The following is a 17245-nucleotide window of genomic DNA, read 5'->3' as shown; positions in this document are numbered from 1 at the left end:
GTGATAAATATAAGGGTGCATATATCTTTTTGAATCTGGGGTCTTGTTTTCTTTGGGTAAATTACTAGGAGTGGAATTCCTGGGTCAAATGGTATTTCTATTTTTAGTTTTTTGAGGAAACTCCATATTACTTTCCACAATGGTTGGACTAATTTACATTCCCACCATCACCGTAGGAGGGTTTCCCTTACTTCGCATCCTCACCAGCATTTGTTCCTTATCTTTTGGATATTGACCATCCTAACTGGTGTGAGGTGATATCTCATTGTGGTTTTAATTTGCATTTCCCTGATAATTAGGGATGTGGAACATCTCTTCATGTGCCTGTTGGTCATCTGAATTTCTTCTTTGGAGGTGTCTGTTCATATCCTCCACCTACTTTTTGATGTGGTTATTTGCATTTTGGGTGTTGAGGTGTGTGAGTTCTTTATATATTTTGTATGTTAACCCCTTGTTGGATATGTCATTTATGAATATATTCTCCCATACTGTAGGATGCCTTTTTGTTCTACTTTTGTCCTTTGTTGCACAGAAGCTTTTTAGTTTGATGTAGTCCCATTTTTTCATTTTTGCTTTTGTTTCCCTTGCCCGAGGAGCTGTGTTTAGAAAAAAGTTACTCATGTTTATATTCAAGAGATTTTTGAATTCAAGAGGATTTTGAATTTGGAGTTAATTTTTGTGTATGATATGAGGTAAGAGTGTTTTTGTTTTTGTCTTTTTCTGTATCTAGTTGATCTAGCACCATTAATTAAAATTTCTTTCCTTTCTTCTTTGCATTGTGTGATATAATGAGTCATAAGAAATAACATGTTTGGTGATTCATATAATCAAATATATATTTCCCAGGTGTATTTGGTCTTCATCCACAGTTTCTGAAAATACTGCTGTCTTAAAGGTGAAATGGATATGTTGTCAGGTTAATAAGAGACTTCTGGACCCTCCCCCCCCCACTCAAGGGCAGGGGCTGGAAGTTCAATCAGCCAATGGCCAATAATTTAGTCAATCATGGCTATGCAATGAAGCCATCACAAAAACCCCTGAGAAGAGCTTATCACTCTCTGCTCTCTTGGATCCTGCTTCTCAGTCAGAGAGAAATTTTATGCTTGGGGAACCAGAATGCTCCCATGTGGCACTGAGCCAGGCCCCAAGCTCTAGGAGGATAGAAGCTTCTTTATTCAGGACCTTGCCCTATGTGTTTCTTCATTTGACCATAAACTTGTATCCTTTGTGGTATTTTAAATGATCTCCTGAGTTCTGTGAGCTGCTCTAGCAAATTAATTGAGCCTAAGGGGGAGGTCTTTGGGACCTCCAATCTGCAGCCGGTAGGTCAGAAGCACAGGTTAACTGCCTTGGGCTTGTGACCAGCGTCTGGAGTTGGGGGTGGAGGGCAGTCTGGTAGGCAGTCCAGTCTCTGGGCAGCTAGCATCAGAACTGAGTTGAATTCTTGGACACCTGCTGGTTTTTGAGAATTGCTTGATATAATGTGTGGGAAGACCCCCTCCCACATACTTACACACATTGGAATCCCATTTGGGAACCGGAATGCAGTTATACTACTATTACTGCTGTGTATAATACTATTATTGTTGTTCTGTGTACAAGAACTTCACAGGTTGTCTTAGCATTTTCGTCAAAAATCAATTGACTGTGGTTATGTTCCTAAACTCTATTCAGTTCCACTGATTTACGCATATCTTTGTCAGTACAACCAAACTTTTAATTACCGCAGCTTTATGGTAAGTCTTGAAATCAGGTAGTATAAGTCCTCCAATTTTTTTTTTTATTTTAAAAATCGCTTTGATTTTTCTAGATCCTTTACCTTTCTATATAAATTTTAGAATCCACTTATCAACTTTGGTTAAAATGCCTGATGGACTAGTGATTGGGATTGCTATACATTTGGGGAGAATTGCATTCTTGAGTATTCCAATTGGTGAACATGATACATCTTCTCATTTATTTAAGTCTTTAATTTCACTCAGCAATATCTTTAATTTTCAATGTAGAGGTAGTCTTGGACTTTTATTTGTTCCTAGGTAATTTGTATTTTTTGTTTGACTATATATGGTGTTTTTAAAGAAATTTTACTTTCCTGTCAGTGCTACTAGTATGTAAGAGTACAACTAATTTTTTTGTCTATTAACTTTATATCCTGCAGTCTTACTAAATTCATTTATTGTAGTGGTTAGTTTGTAGATTCCCTGAAGTTTTCTATGTAAACAATCATCATCTATATATAGGGCTGTTTTACTTTTTCATTCCAGTCTTTATTTATTTATTTAGCTTTAATGCAATATTGGAACCTTTACAGTAATGCTGGGTCATGTAGTGAAAATGGGCACTTTTGTCTTGTTCTTGGTCTTGGGAGGATAAAATTGTCACCTATAAATATATTAGTTGTAAATTTTTCAAAGATGCCCTTTATTAGTTTGAGGGAGTTTCTTACTGTTCTTAGTTTGCTGAGAGTTTTTTTTTTCCCCTTTTAAAATCATGGACTGGTTTTGAATTCTGTTAATGCCTTTTCTGATCTATTGAAATGACCGTATGATTTTTCTCTTTATTCTGATAGTATGGTGAATTACAGTGATTGATCTTTGAATGTTAAATTGTACTATGTTCCTGGCCCTCATCCTAACGTCATGATGTATTATTATTTTTATATACTGTTAAATTTGGTTTGCTAATATTTTGTTAAGGATCTTTGCTTGGATAACCTGTAAATTATTTTTAAGTTTCCTATCATTGACTAAGGTCCCTATTAAATTTTTAAATAATACATGAAATAGCAATTTGAGGGGCTAATTCTTTATAAAAATATTTTATTTTGCTTATGATTTGTTCTTATAAGTGATACAGTGGTATTGAAACTTATGTGGAATTTATATTCTGAAGTTGTGTAAGGTAGAAATCATGCATAATGTAAGAATTACCCTTGATAAGATCAGAAATTGTCAGTATGGGTAAATGATGTTTTCACTAAGCCCAGAACAGCCAGTTTTCCCTCTAGCACAGGAACAAATCATTGTTTCTGCAGCTGAATATTGAATGTAATAATTGGCTCTTTTTTGGCATTGTATTGAAAAGACTTATCTTTAAACACAGATACAGTCTAGTAAGATACTCACCCCGGGAGAGGTATTGGAACTGAGTACAAATGAGGGAGCAGGTGAGTGATATCTCTCATTTCATGCTTACTCTGGTGTGTATAGTAACTGAGAGGAAAGGCTGGTGATGTGGGCTGCTTTTTAAAAATGTCTCTCTTTTTTTGTTGAACACGTAAGTGAATTTATGCAAGTAAATATGCATATAATGTAGTGTCATTGTACATTAACAGAATGCTTGTGAAGCTTATAATGTCCTCTTAGGGAAAAGTAGACTATTTCATTGCGATACTTAGATTATTTTAATGGAATATGACATGAAAGTTAAGTTTTATTGATTTCTATATTGCACACCATGTTCATAATGAGAACTCTATGTCATTAAGAAAAATTTTAGTTATATTCAGCCAGCATACAACTAGCACACACATTTGTTGAAGACATGTATTATAGGAAAAGTAACATAAAAATGTTTAAAATAAAACTTCTGCATTTTGGAGTATGCTAATAGTTGTCTGGAAAACTCACTGTCAGATAATGTCCCATTACTTTTGGAAAATGCCTTCTTGTACATGAAATTTGAATTTATACAGCAGATAAAGTGATTTTTCCCATTACTAAGGAGGCTGAATGTTTAGAAGTGATCATCAAGGGCTTTCTTTACATAGTATATTATATTTCACAATGTTTTATAAATTGCTCACCATTTAACAGTTAAGCCTCGAGGATGGAAAAATCTTGATGTCAGTTTTAGGATCTTCTTTAAATTGGAAATCAATTAAAATGAAAATAAAGCAAGTCTAAAGTTTTATGTTACTGGGAAGGTATAATTTGACTCACTAAGGTGTCGTTCTTGTATTCTATCAGGCTACATACCTGTGGCCTAAAGCTGTGGTCTTTAGGGACTTCAGTTTTTAATACAAATGTGTGTTTTATAAAATAGTCATATCTTAATACTATTAATTTCTTTTTAGAATGTGTAAATGCCCTTGCAAAGTTTTGGACAAAATCTGTGAGCTCTTTTGTATATGCAGATAACTAATTTATGAAGTATTATACAGTTGTTCTTCAATTTAATTTTGACTTTTTTGAAGTATTAGTATGACTATTTGATCTGGACTGGAACTTGATTTTAAGAAGTCATCATCTGTGAATTCCCAAGTGAGGGGCTCTCAAATTTCATTAAGAGATCAGTTTTAAGAAATAGTATGTAGCTTTCTACTAATGCAGAAATTGTTCAGACGCATAATAGTTTCAAGAAGCTGAAAATTTCCTGTTTAAAACTAATGGTGTAGAAAGTAGTTTCTGTTGTTATAGCTGGAGGAATTGATGTAAAAGATAAAAATTCACACTAATCTGTCAATTCCTTGCTCTCATTTAGCTCTTTCCCTCAGTTTTTGGTTATTATTCTAAGTTATATCAGTTTACAGACCGTATTTAAGCCAAAATGAAAATTTTGTCTAAATGCAATTCCAGATTTTGCAAAACTTTTGTGCATTTTTTTCTTTACTGTCTGCACATACACACAGGAGAATGTTTGACATTTTCTGGCAGTCAGTTGAGATGTGACTAAAATGAATTGTCTGGTACAGTTACACTATATTCTATTTTGAAAATACTATAATATGTTCCTAAGCATTTAAAACAAGCAGCTGTAATGCGTTTGGGGTTTTAGGGCAAGATTTTATTTCCTAGAATATCACTCATGTAATTCCTATATTATGTCAGAGAAATACAGAAGACAAAATGCAGTTTGGTTAATACATTCCAAATTTTTATACCCTTGTTACCTGTCTTAGAACTTTTGGTCATGTCATAGAGGTTCTCTTTCTATCTTTTACTCTGGAATATATAGAAAAAACATTAGGAACAGAGATTACAAATAGGAGAAACTGCTCATACATTCCTTGGGTTTTAGACTTTTTTTCCTCTTCCAGGCAGTGCTCCTAGACTGGTGCTTATTTCAAACTTTCTGTTCTTTTTGCACTTCCTAGGTACTAGGAATTGATGATATAAAGCTGAGTAAGAGGCAGTCTTTGCCTCATGGTTATATATGGAAGATAGACAAAATGGTACAATACAGCATAATAATTGTTATGGTAAGTATTATTGTAGCCATTTGAGGAGTGTAATTTGATGGTGGAGGGTAGTGGCACCAACAAATGTATCAGAAGACCCAGGTTAGAAATGTGGGGGTCATTTTTGGTTTGTGTTCTTGGCTTATATCCAAGCATCACTAAATCCTGACTAAACTGTCTCCTAAATAACTTTCAAATGAGAGATTTCATAGTCATTCTATGATTTAAAAAATATTTTTAAGATACTTATAAGGGCGGTTTTTGTTTATTTAGATTTTTTGTTCTGCTAGGGGAACATACTGTCATCTGGATATGTGATCTCATTAGATTTTAGTTAAATAACAGCAGAAAATTGAAGCCAGTTTGGATAGGGAGAAGATAAAAATGAGAGAAGCTGAAATGTGTTAAGATTAAAGTTACATACGGTTTTGTGCAATTAGGTAATACATGTATTCCAGTATACGGATATGATGAAAATTTAAGAATATGAAATTTTGATAGCTCTTTCTAAGTTGTTTTTTAATGAAGTGCAGTTAATTCTGTGCAACAGTGTATAAAAGTGCCTGTTTCCTCACATACTTTTGCAATGCTAAGGATTTCATAAAGGCTATGTTGGTTTTAATCCACAGCAATCAGTTATACCTATTGCAGTTCATATTTATATTTGGTAGCAAGTGTCCAGTGTGATTATAAGAATATGAACATAAAGCATTTTTTCCCTTGATATTTGTGCTTTAAGCAAATACACAGATTGGAGTTTTAGTTTAAAAACGTTTAACTTTCTGAATAATAAAACTCTAAAAGAACATTCAGAAATAAAATTGTGTGAAACAGCTATTGTTAGTAAGCAGTTTCTCTCTCGTGAAAAAGAGTCATATTACAGTTAGTATGAGATCTATTCTTTGGGCAGCTGGAAAGCAGGACAAGGAAAAATCATTCTCCTGTTGTCCAGTAGAAAGTACATTGTGCCCTTTAGGACCAGACTTGGGTGTTTTTTCAAAGGATAATGCATTCCACACAGGTGAGTCAGTCTTTTGTGTTCTTACCAGGTGCATTATTGATTTCCATGATGGCAGTGTAGGTGCGCTCATTCAACAGCAGCTTTAGTGAGTTCCCCAAAAGAGCATAAAGAAAATAACCAGAGATTTTCACATTTTGAGTTCAAGAAAATGACTTTCTTCAACTCTTTTGGCTATTGTACTTTTTCTTGCTAGATGTTTGTGAACAGTGGTTCCTTTGAAAAAATGTATATAATGTATGTAGCTTCTTTGTCTTTTTTTTTTGTTGTTGTTGCATGGTTTGTTTGTCATGATCTATTTATTTAACTTAGAACGTGAAGCAAAGTATATTTACTTGCAGTTTTTTTTTCTGCTCATGAACTGGGTTAAGTTAGTGTGGGAAGGAGTCCCTCTTAACAGAAGGTTATCCATGTCACAAATTCTAGGAATAATTAAGTTTAGATAGTTGTCTGGTGTTGACAATCATTTGATAGTCACCTGGCCCTTAAATTACAATATTAAAATAAATTTTGGGTTTTAACTAAGGCAGACATTTCAAAGTAATCTCAGAACTTTTTAAACAGATTTCTGAGAGAAAACTATAATCTACTCAGGAGCCCTTAGTAATTGAGAAAAAGAAAGTACCTGCTATTTACAGTTTGGGATTATGTTTTTTCAGGTTTGCAGGTTGTTTTTCAATTGTTAGTGCTAAGGTAGGAACTTAAACTACCATAGCATTTAAGAGTTTATGTCTGGTTAATAAATGTTTCAAACAGTTGCAATGAAGCTTTTGTATATTTAGGTTATATTTCCTTTTTTTGGGTACATTTCTTTTCAGGGTTATATTTTCCTTTTAAATTTCTCACTGCCTCTTTCAGGCAATAAATAATGAGTACTACTGTGTGCAAGCATATTCATAGTTACAGAATAATAGATTATCTTTGCCATCTTACTAGGTTTCTTTGGTTATCGAGTGTAACACTAAAGGTTTTATGGGTTGTTTTTCCTTTCTTATATCTTGCTTTGTAAATAATAGTTTAATTTAAATGTGTTTTTTAACTGTTTTGTGTGTGGGTTGACAGTTTCTAGCATATGTAAATTACTGTTATGGCTAATCGGATCAATCTTTCTAGATCTATGAGTTGATAAATTCTAATTGTTTTTTTTGTTTTTGTTTTTTTTTTTAGATAATTATTTTTTATTGAAGGGTAGTTGATGCACAGTATTACATTACATTAGTTTCAAGTGTACAACACAGTGATAAAACCTTTATATACATAATTCTAGGTTCCAGCTATCACCCTACCAAGCTGTTACAATATCATGACTATATTCCTTATGCTATACATTACATCCCAGTTACTTATTTATTTTACCATTGGAAGTCTGTCCTTTTTTTTTTCTTTTGTGAGGGCATCTCTCATATTTATTGATCAAATGGTTGTTAACGACAATAAAATTCTGTATAGGGGAGTCAATGCTCAATGCACAATCATTAATCCACCCCAAGCCTAATTTTCGTCAGTCTCCAATCTTCTGAGGCATAACAAACAAGTTCTTACATGGAGAACAAATTCTTACATAATGAATAAGTTACATAGTGAACAGTACAAGGGCAGTCATCACAGAAACTTTTGGTTTTGCTCATGCATTATGAACTATAAACAGTCAGTTCAAATATGAATACTCATTTGGTTTTTATACTTGATTTATATGTGGATACCACATTTCTCTCTTTATTATTATTATTTTTAATAAAATGCTGAAGTGGTAGGTAGATACAAGATAAAGGTAGAAAACATAGTTTAGTGTTGTAAGAGAGCAAATGTAGATGATCAGGTGTGTGCCTGTAGACTATGTGTTAATCCAAGCTAGACAAGGGCAATAAAACATCCACGTATGCAGAAGATTTCTCTCAGAACGGTGGGGTGAGGTTCTAAGCCTAACCTCTGTTGATCCCCAATTTCTCACCTGATGACCCCCCTGCGACTGTGCCTGTCTTAGGTTGTTCCTCCCTTGAGGAATCTTACCCGTCTCTGGCTAACCAGTCATCTTCCGGGGCCATACAGGGAAATGTAAAGTTGGTAAGTGAGAGAGAAGCCTTATTGTTTGAAATGGTTAGCTCTAATTGTTTTTTAAATCAGGTGTTCATATTTTCCCCTTTTCTATATTTTATTGATTCTGTTTTTCTTCAGTTTTTTCCCTCTTTTTCCTATTAAATAAATTGTGTGCTCTCTTAGCACATAGCAGGTTGCTGTTTCAATTTGAGGCATGACTTTAACTTTGTAGTGAGTGCATCATCAACTGGGAGATAATAATCTCTCATTGTTAGAAACCACATGCTTAATTCTCAGGAGAAAAAGATTCCTATGAGAATTCTTTGATGTAATTACTATACATTGATGTAATGACATAATTACTATACTGTGATACAAGTCTCATCTCTATGAGAAAATTTTTTGTTCTTTACTCCAGTACCTTATAATGGGTTATATTTGGTTTCAAACAGATTACCAAGAGAGTGAATGTTGGAAAGTATTTTAAGGCATTCTGTTGTATGGCTCTATATTATGGTATTAAGTGGCTTTTCTATGAGTTTTATGTATGCTTCACCAAGCAATCAATTGTGACTGCCACTTGGCTAGAAATTTTTGCTGAGGTTTGGTATTGTATATAAGCAAAATAAAGAAAGAAAACTAAGTATGTTTCTTCTAGCTGGTTTGCAGTTTAGTTTATCAGTTGCTTTATAGAGATAGCTTTTTCTTATGTATAGTCTTTTTAAAGCCAAAAATAACTTTATAGGCCATTTAGAATAATTTCTTAATTTCAGTGGATGAGAGAATAGATTTTTCATTTAAAGCTGTTTTTTTGTTATTGAATCTTTGCAAATTCAGATTGGCTTCTTTCTCAGTTAAACTAAATTAGTGAAGTTAAAAGAAACATCTACAATTAATTTACACAGTTCTCATTGGTGCTAATGAAAATTTCTTACTGAGGTTCAAATGGACAGTGTTATCTTAGGTCATTCATCCTTGTTAATTTATGGATGAAATGGCCATTGCTACATTGCTGGTTAGTACTTTTTAGTGAATACAACAGCTAGCGCCTGTATCATTTAAAATTAATAATTAAAGAGGAATGGCTTATTTTTCAGCATGTGCATATATATTAATTTCTTAGGATCATAGGCTATGTTGTAAGAGATTTCGGAGAACGTCTGGTCTGTTTTTATTTTATAGATGAATAAACTAGGTTACAAAATGGTTGAGTGATTTGTGTAATCTTCCATGACTATAAGCATTTGTATGCTTACCTCTGCTGTGATTTAATAAGGTTAGAGACTTCATTGCTATCTTACTTCAACTTTCAGTTGGCTAACTTCTAGTTTATGAATGTGTTCTATCATGTTTTCCTACCTAGTGTAAGTTATCAAACAATGAAAACTCAGAATTTATGGTGTGTAGTAAATGAGCAGAATCATTTTTCCAAACCTATCATTATTTGTAATTTAGAATTACAATGCCCAGGAAGCAGTGTTACTATAGGCACAATTTAATACATCCATATTAATCCACCTGACAGAATATAACATTTTAACATACCCTTTAGATCCACAGTGATGAAAAAAATGATTAAATTGTTTATTGTCAAAACAAAGAACTAGTTCAGCTGTGGTCATTTAATAAGCTATTTTGCTTCATGTAAGTTGGTTTTGTTCAAGCTCCAGAGATATAGTCATATGGATTTATCTTTTAATGACAATTGTTTACTATCTGGATTTATGTTTAATGCAGGTGCTGGTGACAGTTTGAGATTCTTGACTCATTGCCCTGCATGGAAAATGATTATTTTGCTAGCTCTACACGGCACTGTATTTTAGTGTTCACTTTTTAATTCAGTTAAAACTGACTTAATTATTTTGTCTTTATAGTGTTGAGAGAGTTGACAGTGGTATATCTGTCAAACAACTATATATATGTAATATGTATAAAATGAAGATTTATGTGTACATAGTATTTCAGTCATGTTCAGTTCAAAAATAGAAAATATCAGTTTTATTTATTCATACACTTAAATTTTACAATATGTTGTAGCCGCCCTTTTTCTGGATGATCTGCTCATGTTGAGTATTATCTTCCTTTTTCCTTGTTTGTGACTTTGTCTCCAATAACAGTGCTAAGGAAGCTTTTCTTGCCTATTTATCAGGTAGTGAAGCTAATTATCTTCTTTTTGATATGTACTGCTTACTAGAGAACAAATAGTCTAATAAATAGAAGTATCACAAACATGTACAAGTGAGTGGATTATTTGGTTTTAGAACCCATACTTTTAGCTTCTTGTTTTATGTTGAATTAATGAGTGTGAAGAGGAAATTAACCAAGACATTGAAGTTCAAAGTAGGGAAGGTCTGAGACAGATTTAGGAGCTAAATCAAAAGGATTTGGTGATTCTCTTAGCTGCGAGGGTAAGAAAGAATAGTCTAAGATAACTCTCACATTTAGGACTTGGATGATTAGGTGAAGAATGGAATTTGAAGATTCAGTGAAATTCTCCCTGGAAGAAGGCAGGGAATTGATTTATCAGTAAATAAATAGGCAAATAAATTAACAAGTGGTAATAACTGAAATGTTGGGTTTTGGATTATTAGGTTGATTATGAAAGGTGTCTAACTAGAAGTAAGCTGTAATTAGGAGAAAAAGGAAGTATTAAAGGGTTGGAGGTCTGGATGAGATGGGGGGATAGTGTAAGTAATGAGGGGTTAAGGGCTGGTAGTTTAGGTTGTGGCCAGATTTTGGAATATGACCAAACAGGCCAATACTGTGTCCAGTGTTGGATAAGCTAGTGGTAAGAAAGCTAAACAGCAGACCAAAAAATGTTTAACATAATTTAAAAAAAGAGCATTCTTAAAATTAAGATTATCATGGAAAACAGGCAGAACCAGAATGGTTTATTGCTGATGGCTTTTATTTACAATTAAACTGAATATAAAAATCTTATTCTCTAGCCAACCCTAAGACATTGTGTTAAAATTTTTGATACTTTCTTTTAAGTGTAAATTCGTTGACATGTATATCTTTTTATACAAGAAATTGTCTTTATACAATTTGAAACCTGTAATTGTGGAGATATACATATATATTTACATAGGTAACATAGAAATATGTAAATGTTTTAAAATCTCGGCATACAAAAGTAGAAATATAAATAGAAAATGATTTTTAAAAAACAAATTTCTTAACTTAGCAGTATTTGTTTTTGGTGATGTCCTAAGATGATGATTCAGTTAATGTAAAAGAATAACCTCTGTTAAATAATACAAACTACTCCCTCCCCGACTGTTCTGGGTATTCATCTTGTTTTTCAAAATCTTTTTGAGAAACTCTCTAATTTAGGACAAAAAATTACTGAATAGTTAATGCTATTTATCATATGATAATCTAGATTTCATTTTGTGAGGTTTATTGATACAATTTTATTATTAAAAGCAAAATATATTGGGTAGGTATTTGTTAGAAGTTCAAATATATTAAATTTGAAAAAATAAAAAAATAAATGTTCTTTAAGAAATAGGTAATATTTTCAGATAATATGGAGAAAGTGTGGGAAATTACAGTTCAATAATAAAAACTAATGTTTGTAGGTAAATCAAGCTTGAGAGTTTCTGTTTTAATAAGCTGTTAAAGTTTGGGTTCAGAGATCTGTTTCTCTTATAGTAAATATTTTTAATATAGGAACAGATCAGGGAAATGGTTTCCATATGCTTCTTGAGGTGTTAACAATGCACTTTTGGATTGGGAATGCAATATAAACCTAAACTATATTCTGGAAGGTGAGTGGAGGAGCATTTCAACGGTAATATGTACAAGAAACCCTTGTGCTTTGTAGATTTGTGACTTATGGTTTTGTAAGTTTCTGATACATGCGAATTACTCCCTTACAAACCTGGAATCTAACACACCTTGCTCTGTCTGGCCGGCTTACAGCTTAGTCTGGCTTGGTATTTCTTTTTACTACAGTTTATCCCTCTGGGATCATTCCTGGATACCCTTACTTTTAGAAGAATGAGGCCAGTTTTGGGGCCTATTCTAACAGACTTAAGATATTTAAAACAAAGAGGATGTCTGGGGGAAGCAAAAAAAACAAAAACAAAAACAAAAATAAACCCAAGTAATTCTGTCAGACTCTTTTGGGTGTTCTAATGATCTTAAAGACAAGAACAGTTCAGTTTTAAAATTATGGTTAACTTTATTTGTGCTTGAGGTTAAGTATATAGTATTATTACACTACCCATTTAAGAGCTTCAAAATATATCCCCATAAAAATAAGATGGTTTTCTTTAACGGTATTTGTAATTTTGAAAAGTTACATTTTTAATAATTATATTCTTGGTTGACTTAAAAAAGTATTGATAGACCTTAAAATTATTATTTTTTGTCTTTGTAAATGATTTGACCTGCAGAAACACAAGGAAAAATTCTAATGGGTTTTAGAATTAGAACTCTAATGGGTAGGTACTGATAATACCATTTTTTTATGGATGTAGAAAATGAGGCTTAGAGACTTTATAACTAACTTGCCTATGGCAGCAAAACTAGTAAAGGCTCAGCCTGGATTCAACTAGGTCTAATTGACAACAAACCTCTGCTTCTAAATCACCATGCTGTAATTCATTTCCTACAAACTCTTTTGCCTTTCTCCTCTATGTCAGAATGGGCATAATGGCAAGACTATGAGCATTTTCAAAAAGTTACCCTAGTCCTCAAGGTTGAATGGTGAGTTTCCATTTTTAAGATCTTTTTTTCCATACAAAAAGTATGCATATAACATGAATGGCTGAATAAATAATAATAAGTACCTGTGTACTTACCACGGAGATGAAGAAATTACCATTATCTTTGAAGCCTCTAACCTTCCTCTGTCATATTTCTTCCTTTTCCCAGAGAGGTGACTACTATCCTGAATTTTATGTTAATTTTCTTCATTCCTTTTCTTTATAGATTTGCCACATGTTGTTGGATCTGTAAGCAGTATATTATTTAGTTTTGACTTTTATGTAAGTGTATGTATTTATTTGTTCTTTCTTTAAAGATTTAAAATTGTGGTAAAATTCAAAAATGGTAACATCTTAATCATTTTTAATGTACAGTTCAGTAGTGTTAAGTATAGTCTTAGTGTTGTGTCAGGAATCCCTAGAACTTTTTCATTTTGCAAAACTGAAACTCTATACCCATTAACATTGTTCCCACTTCCCTCATCTGAAACCCTGGACAACCACCTTCCTACTTTCTGTTTCTCTAATTTTGACTACTTTAGATACTTCATGTAAATACAGTCATACAATATTTGTCCTTTCATGACTGTCTTATTTACTCAGTATAATGTTCACAAGGTTCACCAATTTTGTTGCATATGGCAGAAGTTGCTTCTTTTTTTAAGGCTGAATTCCATTGTATTTATATACCACATTTTTAAAAACCCATTCAACCATCAATGGACGTTTAGGTTGTTTGCATATTTTGACAATTATTGAATGATTCTATAATTAATGTGGGAGAGCAGATATCTTTTTTGAGATCCCGATTTCAGTTCATTTGACTGTATATCTAGAAATGAGATTATTGGATCATGTGGTTACTTTTAATTTTTTGAAGAAACTCCATACTGTTTTCCATAGTGGCTACACCATTTTTCAGCTCCATCAGCAGTATACAAGGGTTCCAGTTAATATATGTGTTCTTTTTCAACTTTGTTCATTCAACCTTGTGTTTTTTTTTAAATGTTTTTATTTTGATACCATTAATGTACAATTACTTGAACATTATGGTTACTAGACTCCCCCATTATCAAGTCCCCCCCACATACCCCATTACAGTCACTGTCCATCAGCGTAGTAAGATGCTATAGAATCACTACTTGTCTTCTCTGTATACACTGCCTTTCCCATGTCCCCACCCCCCCCTACATTATGTGTGCTAATCATAATGCCCCATTTTCCCCCTTATCTCTCCCTTCCCACCCACCCTCCCCAGTCCCTTTCCCTTTGGTAACTGTTAGTCTGTTCTTGGGTTCTGTGAGTCTGCTGCTGTTTTGTTCCTTCAGTTTTTGCTTTGTTGTTATACTCCACAGATAAGTGAAATCATTTGATACTTGACTTTCTCTGATCGGCTTATTTCACTGAGCATAATGCCCTCTAGCTCCATCCATGTTGTTGCAAATGGTAGGATTTGTTTTCTTCTTATGGCTGAATAATATTCCATTGTGTATATGTAGCACATCTTCTTTATCCATTCATCTACTGATGGACTCTTAGATTGCTTCCATTTCTTGGCTATTGTAAATAGTGCTGTGATAAACATAGGAGTGCATATGTCTTTTTCAAACTGGGCTGCTGCATTCTTAGGGTAAATTCCTAGGAGTGGAATTTCTGGGTCAAATGGTATTTCTATTTCCTCCTTTAATTCTGTTAGTATTTGTTTCACATATGTCGGTGCTCCTGTATTGGGTGCATATATATTTATAATGGTTATAGCCTCTTGTTGGACTGACTCCTTTATCATTATGTATTGTCCTTCTTTATCTCTTGTTACTTTCTTTGTTTTGAAGTCTATTTTGTCTGATACAAGTACTGCAACACCTGCTTTTTTCTCCCTATTGTTTGCATGAAATATCTTTTTCCATCCCTTGACTTTTAGTCTGTGTATATCTTTGGGTTTGAGGTGAATCTTTTGGAAGTAGCATATAGATGGGTCTTGCTTTTTTATCCATTCTATTACTCTGTGTCTTTTGATTGGTGCATTCAGTCCATTTACATTTAGGGTGATTATTGAAAGATATATACTTATTGCCATTGCAGGCTTTGGATTCGTGGTTACCAAAGGTTCAAGTGTAGCTTCTTTACTATCTAACTGTCTAACTTAACTCTCTTGTTAAGCTATTATAAACACAGTCTGATGATTCTTTATTTCTTTCCCTTCTTATTCCTCCTCCTCCATTCTTTATATGTTAGGTGTTTTATTCTGTACTCTTTTGTGTTTCCTTTGACTGTTTTTGTGAGTAGTTGATTTTATTTTTTATCTTTAGTTAGTGTTTGGTTGGTCTGCTTTCTTTGTTGTGATTTTATTTTCTCTGTTGATATCTATTTAGCCTTAGGAGTGCTTCCATCTAGAGCAGTCCCTCTAAAATACCCTGTAGAGCTGGTTTGTAGGAGGCAAATTCCCTCAACTTCTGCTTGTCTGGGAATTGTTTAATCCCTCATTCATATTTAAATGATAGTCATGCTGGATACAGTATTCTTGGTTCAAGGCCCTTCTGTTTCATTGCATTAAATATATCATGCCATTCTCTTCTGGCCTGTAAGGTTTCTGTCGAGAAGTCTGATGATAGCCTGATGTGTTTTCCTTTGTAGGTGATGACCTTTTTTCTTTCTCTGGCTGCCTTTAATACTTTGTCCTTGTCCTTGATCTTTGCCATTTTTAATTACTATATGTCTTGGTGTTATCCTCCTTGGATCCCTTGTGTTGGGAGTTCTGTGGGATTCCATGGTCTGAGAGACTGTTTCCTCCCCCAGTTTGTGGAAGTTTTCACCAATTATTTCTTGAAAGACAGTTTCTATACCTTTTTCTCTCTCTTCTTCTGGTACTCCTATAATGTGAATATTGTCCGTTTGGATTGGTCACACAATTCTCTTAATATTCTTTCATTCCTAGAGATCCTTTTATCTCTCTCTGCCTCAGCTTCTCTGTGTTCCTGTTCTCTGATTTCTATTCCATTAATGGCCTCTTGGACCTCATCCAATCTGCTCTTAAGTCCTTCCAGAGATTGTTTTATTTCTGTATTCTCCCTCCCAACTTGATCCTTTAGCTCTTGCATATTTCTCTGCAGGTCCATTGGCATGGTTATGACCTTTATTTTGAATTCTTTTTCAGGAAGATTGGTTAAGTGTATCTCCCCAGGCCCTCTCTCGGGGGTGGTCTGGGTAATTCTGGACTGGACCAAATTCTTCAGCCATTTCATGGTGATAGAGGTAGTTGTAGGCAGGTAGCGCATGTGTCAGATGGAAGAACAAAGTCCTTTCCTGCTTGCTGGTCGCCTTGCCCATCTCCGCTGCCTGTGTCGGTTACTCGCACTCCTGGAGCAGCCTCTGGATTAATCCCCTAAGCTGCTGTGGGTGGGGTTGCCATCAGGGTAGCCCAGAGCCCTGCGGGGAGTGGCCGGCATGCCAGGTGTGCTCTCCTATGAGAACGTTTTCCTTTTGCGCCTTGCCCTGGTTTCCTCTGCCTGTGTTGGGCAGTTGTGCATTGGTGGCGGCCTCTGGGTCTGACCTGGGTGGCTGCGCGCTGGGAGGAGATTCTGGTTAGTTGCTGTGGGCATGGCCGCTCTCTGGCTGCTCCCTGGCTACTCTGTCCCTGCGTGCGTGTGCGTGGCCGCTCCCCGGCTGCTCCCCCGCTGCATGCGCATGCGGGACTGCTCTCCAGCTGCTCAGCCACTGCGGTGGGGCCACACTGGAGGGGGAATGACTGGTAGGCTGTTTATTGCTGTGAGGATCCTTAAGGCTGCGTTGCCTCCCAGGGGGCTGGGGTGCCCGAAGTTCCCTGGGATTCCCAGCTGCTGGGCTGAGTGTGCCGGGATGCTTCTGTTCAGCTGTGAGTCCCTTATTCCTTTAAGACTTTCAAAAAGCACTCGCTTTTCTTTTGTCCCAGGGGAGCTGGCTGTGGGGACCTGTTCGCAGATTTTACTTTTCCGTTTCTCTAATATCCAGCACACCATGCAATGTGTGTCTGCACTCCCGTTGCAGATTACTAGAGCTGGTTATGTAGCAGTCCTCTCCCTCCCCGCTCTGACTCCTTTCCTCCTGCCAGGGAGCTGGGGTGGGGGGAGCACTCGTGTCCTGCCGGGCTGCGGCTTGTCTCTTACAAGTGAGGTGCTGAGTTCTTGCAGATGTAGATGTAGCTTGGCTGTTGTACCTTAGCCTCTGGTGTCTCTTTTAGGAATAGTTGTATTTGTTGTATTTTTCAGAAATATATATGGTTTTGGGAGGAGATTTCCTCTGCCCTACTCATGCCACCAT

The 17245-nt window shown here is 34.9% G+C and overlaps 1 protein-coding gene and 1 long non-coding RNA gene across 4 annotated transcripts in view; both read left to right on the top strand.

Moving 5' to 3' along the window:
• The window catches only part of MNAT1 (MNAT1 component of CDK activating kinase), a 255557-nt gene that overhangs the window by 19905 nt on the left and 218407 nt on the right, over positions 1-17245 (top strand). The gene's annotated exons all lie outside the window — the stretch shown is intronic.
• Positions 353-6415, top strand: LOC130679499 (uncharacterized). The gene is made up of 3 exons (XR_008992478.1): positions 353-692; positions 3103-3166; positions 5096-6415. It is a non-coding gene; the product is annotated as an uncharacterized LOC130679499 (long non-coding RNA).

This window comes from Manis pentadactyla, chromosome 11 (genome assembly GCF_030020395.1).
Source record: "Manis pentadactyla isolate mManPen7 chromosome 11, mManPen7.hap1, whole genome shotgun sequence".
In the NCBI taxonomy this organism is placed as follows: domain Eukaryota; kingdom Metazoa; phylum Chordata; class Mammalia; order Pholidota; family Manidae; genus Manis; species Manis pentadactyla.
Note: the sequence above shows the minus strand (reverse complement) of the source record. Positions and strands in the feature narration are given on the sequence as shown.